The sequence below is a fragment of the Antechinus flavipes genome, chromosome 2 (genome assembly GCF_016432865.1).
Source record: "Antechinus flavipes isolate AdamAnt ecotype Samford, QLD, Australia chromosome 2, AdamAnt_v2, whole genome shotgun sequence".
In the NCBI taxonomy this organism is placed as follows: Eukaryota; Metazoa; Chordata; class Mammalia; order Dasyuromorphia; family Dasyuridae; genus Antechinus; species Antechinus flavipes.
The window spans coordinates 80,501,311-80,510,301 of record NC_067399.1 but is presented as its reverse complement, the minus strand read 5'-3'; the positions used below and the strand labels follow the sequence as shown (position 1 = coordinate 80,510,301).

Here is an 8,991-nt window from a genome sequence, read left to right as displayed (position 1 = left end):
GCTACAGTACAGTAACTACAGGCCCTATCTGTTTATCTGGTGCTGCACTGATGTTGTCCTGAAGCCCAGCGGGAAAACTTCATGTCTTTTGCTAGGCTGGGGTGTGGTTATCTCTGCTGCAGGCTTTGAGCTGGGGTTCCAGTGGTGGGGTCCGCTGAATGCTGAGGCCAGGTAGAGTGTTTGCTTATTTCCCCCCATACCAAGCCTTGGTTTGGCCAATTGAAGGTTCTGAATTACCTGGGGTTATGTTGCTATTCCTGAAGGTCTGGCTACTGCAGGATCCCTTAATTGCTCAGGACTACCTTGAGCAGAGATAGGTGATTCCAGTCTGCATATCCTCCAGCTTTGTCCAGGCTTGTGGGGGGTGTTCTAGCCCCTGAGGCTCAGGATCTCCCATTGATTTGCTGAAGTAGATCTTGCTGCCAGATCACTGAGGAGCTTCCTGTCTTAGATTAATCCCCTCACCCCCTACAGAAGTGAGAGAAATCCCTCATTCTGACCCTCCAAGTTTCCTGGGATAAAAGATTATTTCAACTATCTCTTTGATGGTTCTGCCATGCTAGAACCTATCTTAGAGTCCTATTTTATGGCTGCCCAGAGGTGAGCATGTAGGAGTTACAGCAATTCATTGATTCCTTTCCCATCTTGCTCCTGGAAGTGAAATCTGACTCAACCATTTTTGAGAACAATCGGTAACTATCAACAAAGGATACGAAACTATACATGCTCTTTGATTCAGCAATACAACCACTAGGTCTGCATCCCAAAGACATCAAATAAAAAGGAAAACCATCTATATGTACAAAAATATTTATATCAGCTTTTTTGTGGTGGCAAAGACTTGGAAATTAAGGAGGGGGATGTTCATCAATTGGGGAAGGATTAAACAAGTTAAGACATATGATTTTGGTGGAGTATTATTATGCTGAGGGAAATGACAAGGGAATTGGTATTAAAAAAATGGGAACACCTATATAAACTGATGCAAAGAAAAATGAGAAGATCCAAAAAACATTTTGCACAGCAATAGCAATGTTTCTACTCTGATCAATGCAACAATCTAAAACACTACCAAAGGACTCCTCATGAAGAAGTGCTATTCATCTCCAGAGAAAGAAATGATGAACTCTGAGTGCAAAAAAATTCTCACTTTATTTTTTTCTTTCTTTTTTGGAAATTTAGCTAATATCAAAATTAAGTTTTATATTTCACATATATAATTGATATATTTCTTTCCTTCTCAGTGGATAGGGGAGAGAGTTAAAGAGAAGAAGACAATATAGAACATAAAATTTAAAAAAAGAAAAAATGTGTAAAATAAACAAATACTATTTTTTTTTTAAAAAAAAGGCAATATATTTTTAAAGAAAAAAGACTTATGGCACTGGCAAGATGCTAAGTTGTTGTTTTGAGCTAACTTCAACAACTCAGAAATTTCAGTTTAGTCAACAAATTAAGAAGATGAGAAAATAAAAGAATTAAACTGAGTAAAAGCATTCACAGGACAATGGCATAGAACTACTTTACATGGAATATATAGTGTTTTCATTCCCAATTCATCAAATAGAGTAGGTGCAAAGACATTAAGCAAATGCTTAAGCTTGTGATTCAGGATCTTGGTATTCAAGGTCTGTCTTCACAAGAGGCAGCAAATTTTGATTCAATTTAGTCAAGAAAAGGAAAGAGAAAGTGACTAGTGAGGGGAATAGTGAAATCGGGGGAGGGGGTGCTGAAGAAGTAGGTAGCCAAATCATAATGTAGAGCCAACTAGGATGAAAAGCAACGTTAGTGCCTAAGAAGTTGACATAAACTAGGACTAAATCTTTTCCCATCAGAGTTTATTTTAGTCAAGGATTCAAGCTCAAAAGAACCTCCATATTCAAATATATTCCAATAGAAGAAAGTTAAGAATAATTAACATATCCAATCTGGGAGAGGAGGGAGAATGGAGGTAGTGATGGGTAGGTGGGCACAACAATGGAAGGGAAGGGACTAAAGAGTGAGAAATTAAGCCATAAGCCAGTAATTAAGAACACAAAAGAAAGATGGATAATTTAAGAAAGTCTGGATAAAAAACGAACATAAATCTAAACAAAATTTTAAAAATGTCTAGAAGCAACAAACATAGACAAAATAAAGACACAATGAAATTAAAAAAATATGTACAAAAAGGGGAAAATGTATCCAGAAGTCAACATTTTTTATATCATGATGGAAAATGAAACAAAATTATCTGAAGAAAAATCATCAAACAAGAAGGAATTTTTAGTGATAATAGAGAAGAAAGTCGGAGTGAATGTATATCAGAAAGAATGATTCTTAATACATGATAAAAACACAAAGGTTAGAATAGGAAAACCTGTTTATATAACATAAAGAATCTCATATGTGAAAACTCTGAGAAAGAACATATTTAGAAGATAAAAACTGAAATAGAAGAACATTTGGCAGAAGAGGAAAAACCAATAACCAGCAAAAGAACACAGGACAAAATATACAGAAATAATTTAAGGCTTTTATATATCTCTAAGAATAGCAAACAAACAACAAAACACTCTATATAAAGGATGTGCTTCACTCAGGCCACTAGTTGATAGTTTAGGTTTTGTATTAGAATTAAATAAACATTTATGAGCCATTCAGTAGTTAACAAAAGGAAGTTTATTTATCCATAGCTTAGAAAGTATATGCAACAGACATATTGGAGTAGCTTGGAGTAGACACATTCCCTTCTTTCCTTACCCCTCACAACCTCTTCTGGGACAGAGTACTTTGATTTTAGTGGAATATTGCCACTAAAGTATGGCAAGTATGAACGGTCCTAATTCCAAATAACTAGACCAAGTTATGCTTTTAGATGACTATGAAACCATGGCAATATGACAAGAGGCTATCAGAAAGTACACAGGAAAGATGCAAGGAAAGGATGAGCTGAATTATGAAAGAAATCAGAAAGAAGATAAAGATGAGGAGGAAATGTATTCCAGGCTTGGGGGGGACAGTTGGGACAAAAGCACAGAGATGGAGCATGGAGGTTCAACTGTTTGGAATGGTAGATGCAACATGGATGATTTGCAGAATTTATTGAGTGGAAATATGTAATACCATTAATATAAGAAGGAAGCAGGTTTAAAGAGCTTTAAATGCCACATAGAGAATTTTACAGTTAAACTTAGAGGACACTAAGAGAAACCACTGAATTTTGAGTGGGGAACCTGTGCTTTAGGAAAATCACATTTCCAGGTGTGTGGAATTTGGATTAGAAGGGAGATAGTGTTGGGGATATGCAGGTGAAGGAAGAGATTTTTGAAATGGTATACGTGAGAAGTGATGATTGATTGAACTAGGGTGTATGATGATGAAGAATGGACACAGTATACATCTTTTGAGTCATTTTATTAAAAGAGAGAACAGAGCCAAGATGATGAAGAAAAGACAGGGATTCTCCTGAGCTCTCCCCCAAACCTCTCCAAACAGCTTTAAATAATGGCTTCAAATTCTGGAGTAAGTAACAAAATCTGCAAAAGGATGGAATGCAACACTACCAGCTCAAGACAACTTACAAGTTCAGCAGATAAAGCTCTGTTGCACCTGGGTGAGACTGGAGTACGGTCTAGTGCTGGACATATCCCCCAGCAAACTAGAATTAGGCTCTGGGGGGTGGGGGTGGAATGTAGTATGTGACTGAATCAGGGGCAGCAGTAGCAGTTTCCAGATCTCTCAGCCACAGATGCAAAAAGTGTTGGTCAGAAGATTTTAGGAGTCCCTCTGTTAGCACTGGGTACAGGAGTCCATAGCATTCCCCGGACTGGGATCTGGCTCACAGTCCTGGGTTTCACTCCCAAGGGCAAGAGGAGTACTAGCATACCAGAGGTTGTGGCCAAAAAGCCGGTTTCCTGATCATAGCTCTCCAGGGGAAGAGTGCTTGCAATTGTTCGCAAATCAGAGACCCAAAACTTAAAAATACCTATACAATCTCCCTCTCCCCCCCCCCCCCGGAAGCTTAGAACTTTGATATTCTAGAAGTAGAGCCTTACTTTGTTAAAGTAAATCATGAAAGAGTCTGAAAAATGAGTAAACAGTAAAAAAAGATGCTGACTATAGAAATTTGTGAAGTCAGAGAAGAGCAAAACACATACACTCAGAAGACAACAAAGTCAAAACTGCTATACCCAAAGCCTCAAAGGAAAATATGAATTATTTTCAGATCACAGAAGAGTCAAAAATGATTTTAAAAATCAAGTAAGAAGAGTAGGAAAAAATTGGGGGCCAGAAGCATAGGGGAAGAGAGTTTCTATGCTCTAACAGTGTTTGCACAGAACCCACTGCTTGATTCATGGATGGAGCTACGCTTAGTCACTTCTCCATCTTAGCCTCCACTAACCAGCACTTCCATCCTACCATTTGAGCAGCAGCTGTCTGCCTCAGCTCCCCCTGGCCATGATTGCTTTCTCCATCCCACCCAAATCACTGGACAGCTGCATCTTCCTTCCTCCTCCTCTTCCTCTCCTTCTTTTTCCCCTTCTTCCTCTTCCTCTTCCTCCTCCTCTTTCTTCTTCTCTTCCTCCTCCTCATTTTCCTTCTCTTTCCCTCCTCCTCCTTTTCCTTCTCCTCCTCCTCTTCCTCTATCTCCTCTTCCTCCACTTCCCATCTTACTCTCCTTCCCCTCTTCCTTCTCCTTCTTCTCTTCCTCATCTTCCTCCTCTTCTTCTTTCTCTTCCTCCTCTTTCTCCTCTTAGCTGCTTTCATCTCTACAACCTGATGACCTCATTTGCCTCTCAAGTCTAAAAGAACTAGAAGGACTTGGAGGCTTCCATTAACCAGCAGATCACCTGGAAGTCCACACCCCCTACATCTACTTGTCATCTTACTACTTCAATTAAGATCATGTGGCACTGAAGAACTTTGCCAAGTATTTCCTACACCAATCCCATGAGGAGAGGGAAAGTTCTGAGAAGAGTCTATGGGAAGAGTCTGAGAATTTAATGAAACTCCAAAACAAGCATGGTGGCAGAATCTTCCTGGAAGACACCAAGAAACCAGATTGTGGTGACTGGGAGAGCAGGCTGAACTCAGTGGAGTGTGCTCTGCACATGAAAAAACTGTCAATCAGTTGTTTCTGGAATTGCACAAGCTGGCAACTGATAAAAACAACCCCCAATTTAGGTGATTTCCTCAAAATCCTCTAATCCATCTAATCCATCAAAATCCATCAAACAACTGTGGGTCACGTAACCAACTAGCACAAAAAGAGGGCCCCAATTCTGACATGGCAGAATATCTTTTTGACAAGCACACTCTTGGAGACAGTGGCAATAAGAGCTAAGTGACATTTGGCTTCCCCCATACCTGGGAATTATGGATTATTATTGTCTTTCAGGGCATGCATATTTTGGTTATCTGACCTTTTCATAATCTTTACCAAAAAACGGTCATCTTTTACATGCCAAAACCCAATAAAGTGACATGGTTCTGAGGGGAAAAAAAATTGGGGAAGAAAAACAAGAATAATGCAAGAAAATCACAGAAAAAATAAACAGCTTGGCAAGAGAGGTACAAAAATATTGAAGGAAAAAAAAAACCCACCTTAAAAAACAGAATAAGCCAAATGGTAAGAAGAGGCAAAAAAAAAAAAAAAAAAAATTTACTGAAGAGAATTCCTTAAAAAGCAGAATTGGCCAAATAGAAAAGGAGGCATAAAAGTTCATCGACACAAATCTTTAAAATGTAGAATTGAGTATCAAGAAATAATAAAACATCAAAAGAATGAAAAAAAAAGTTCTTTTGCCTTTCAGAGTAGAAGATTACAAGCCTTGGGTCCTTCATAGTAGAAATTGCTAGGTCCTGGGTATTCCTGATTGTGGCTGTTTATATTTGAATTGTTTCTTTGTGGCTGCTTGCAATATTTTCTCCTTGATCCAATAATTCTGAAATTTAGCTACAATGTTCCTTGGAGTTTTCATTTTGGGGTTTCTTTCAGAAGGTGATTAGTGAATTCTTTCAATGGCTGTTTTACCGTCTAGTTCTAGGACATTAGGGCAGTTTTCCATGATGATTTCCTGAAAGATGATGTCTATGATTTTTTCCATCATGGTTTTTAGGAAGTCCAATAATTCTTAGATTGTCTCTTCTAGATTTATTTTCTGGATCATTTGGGTTTTTTTCCAATGGAATTATTTTACATTTTCTTCTATTTTTCATTTTTTGGTTTTGTTTGATTGATTCTTGATGTCTCATTGAGTCATTAATTTCCATTTATTCAATTCTAATTTTTAGTGAATTATTTTCTTCAGTTAGCTTTTTTTGTTTTTTGCACTTGGCCAGTTGAATTTTTAAATGAGTTGTTTTGTTCAAAAGATTTTTCCTATTTCACAAACTCTGTTTTTCAAGGAGTTGTTTTTTGTCAAATCTATTTTGTAAGGAGTTACATGCTTTTTCCATTTTACTAAATCTATCTTGTAAGGAGTTTTATTTAGATAATTTAATGTTTTCTTTTCCAAATTCTCCTACAATATTCTCATTTCCTTTCCTCATTTTTCTTCTAACTCTCTTTTAAGATCCTTTTTTGAATTCTTCCAAGAGAGCTTTGTGAGATGGGAACCAACTCATATCACCCTTTGGGACTTCATCTGGATATGATTTGCTTTTAGTGTCCTCAGGGTTTGAGGTCTGTTCTTCTCTTTCTCCAAAAAACTAGTTATGGTCAGAGTTCTTTTTCCTTTTTTTGCTCATTAAAAAAAAAAAAAGAGTTTTAGTCTGCTTTTAGGGCAAAGAGGAGATTGTCCCAAGCTTCCTCTACAGGAGACAGTGGCTGCCTTGAGCCAGTGCTGCTGACTTCTGGTGATGGGTGGGCGAAGCCAAGCCCTGCATTTTTCTGGAGTTCAGAGGTTCACTATTTATCTCTTGTATTTTCATTGAATATCTCACAGATAATCTGCTGATTCACTGGCTTGTAAGCAGGACACAGTAGTTGGTGCTGCTGTATTTTGGCTAAGAGCTTTAGGATATATTCCCCATGGTGCAAACCTCCCATGGGGGGTTTCTGCACTGTAATACCCAGGCTAGCTCCCTAGAGGGCCTCAGGAGCAGTCAGAGTCAGGATCAGTCAAAGTCTTTGGTCTTTAGGAAGAGAAATGAAGGAAGCAGGCAAACTGCCACATGGGTCATCAAAGATGGACCCTGAACTCTGGAATCTGGAGCCTGAAGTCTTCCCTGCTGAGCCAGCTGTGTCAGAGAGACTCTGACGCTCTCCCTCAGCCTTCCAATCCTTTCCTACAATTACCTCACCACAACACATTCAACAGGTGCCAATTATGAGGAGAGCCATCACATCACCATATCATCTAAGTATATGCTTATAGAACCATTATCTCGCATCAAATAGGTAATTAGCCTTAAGTGCTATGCTGTTCTGGATTCAAGTATATCTTTTCAGCATTCCAGCCCTCTATATCTCCCACTTTCTTTTGTTTTAGCACACAGGTGGTCATGCCCTCGCTGACTTCTCAGGGAGTGAGAACCCCAAAAAGGAGGTGATCACACACACCCCAACTTGTCAGCAAGAGGAGTGAAAACAACAAAAAGGAGATGATCATGCCTGCCCAGATTTCTCAAAAAGAGAGATGAAAAACACCAAGGGAAGCAGGGAGTAAAGCCAGATATTGTTAGTGGGATTCTGGACTGAAGGGTCTTACTAGAATCAGGCATACACAAACCCATAAGCATGGGAGTATTATACAAGCACATAGCAATGAAGCACAGGCTGGCAGTGATGACTCTCCTCACAGCCAGTGCAGGCTTAATGTGGTGTAAGAAACATGAATTGTACATGCAAGTAGTGATATAACAAACAATATGAATCAACATGGCATTGTAAAAGACTTCCAGAAATCCTAGAAGGAGGGAATGTAAATAACAATCACACATACAGCTCCTTTAGTAACCAAGAGATAGTCCAAAACCAATCTATTGTCCATTGCTTCACATGTCAGGGAATCCAATGATTCCTGCAAGTTTTTTAAGTCCTGCAACAGTCTCATTCTGTCTCAAGGAATCCAATGATTCCTGCAAGTTTTTTAAGTCCTGCAACAGGCTCATTCTGTCTCAAGGAATACAATTATTCCTGAAGATTTTGAAATCCTGAATCAGTCTCATTAACAATTTTTGATGTCCATGAGTCAATCGCCATAACTGCCATGTTCTTTCAGTGTTGGGCACAGTCAGTGATGGAATCCCTGATGTTTCTTGGGTCTTCTCCCTCTTTTCAAGGGTCTGCTCCATCTCTCTCCAATGGACAAGGTAAATACGGCTCGTTTGCACCCCTCTGATTCTTTCTCCATCAGTAGAGATACAAGCAAACCCTCTCCCCCAAGCCATTAACTTATCTGGTCCCTTCCATTCAACACTTTATGGGTCTCTCCATATCACCTGGCAATTATCTAAAGATAGTGAAATTGCTCACACTGGACACTGCCCTTCTGGGGGTTTATAAAACCTGTCTGCCAGAGCCAGTGCATCTTTGGCAAAAATCAAGAAGTTAATTGTATAAAGAGCTAAATTTGGAAGTTCTCCAGGGTTACCTGTGGTTCCCCCTTTCTTTTGTTTTTGGAGGAGTATCTTAATGTCCCTGTTTCTCCTCTCAACTAGTGCCTGTCCTTGAGGATTAAAGGGTATGCCAGTGATGTGTAAAATCTTATACTGTGCACAAAAGTGTGCAAAATGTTTGGAGGTGTATGCAGGACCACTGTCTGTTTTTATTGCTTGTGGCACACCCATAATGGCAAATGCTTGAATAAGGAACTCAGTGATAACTCGGGCTGTCTTTTTTGCTGCTGGTATGGCAAAAGTGAATCCTGAAAAGGTGTCTACCACAACGTGGATAAAAGACAGGTTACCAAAAGATTTATAATGGGTCACATCCATTTGCCAAATTTCACTGGGTCTCAAACCACGAGGTTCTTCCCTGGAGGCAGTGTAGGAGCATGGAAAGGA

General features: G+C 39.1%; 1 pseudogene; it reads left to right on the top strand.

The window, feature by feature from the left end:
• The first annotated feature begins 4,574 nt into the window (after positions 1-4,574).
• Positions 4,575-6,133, top strand: LOC127552373 (ferritin heavy chain-like; annotated as a pseudogene).
• The last annotated feature ends 2,858 nt before the right edge of the window (positions 6,134-8,991 follow it).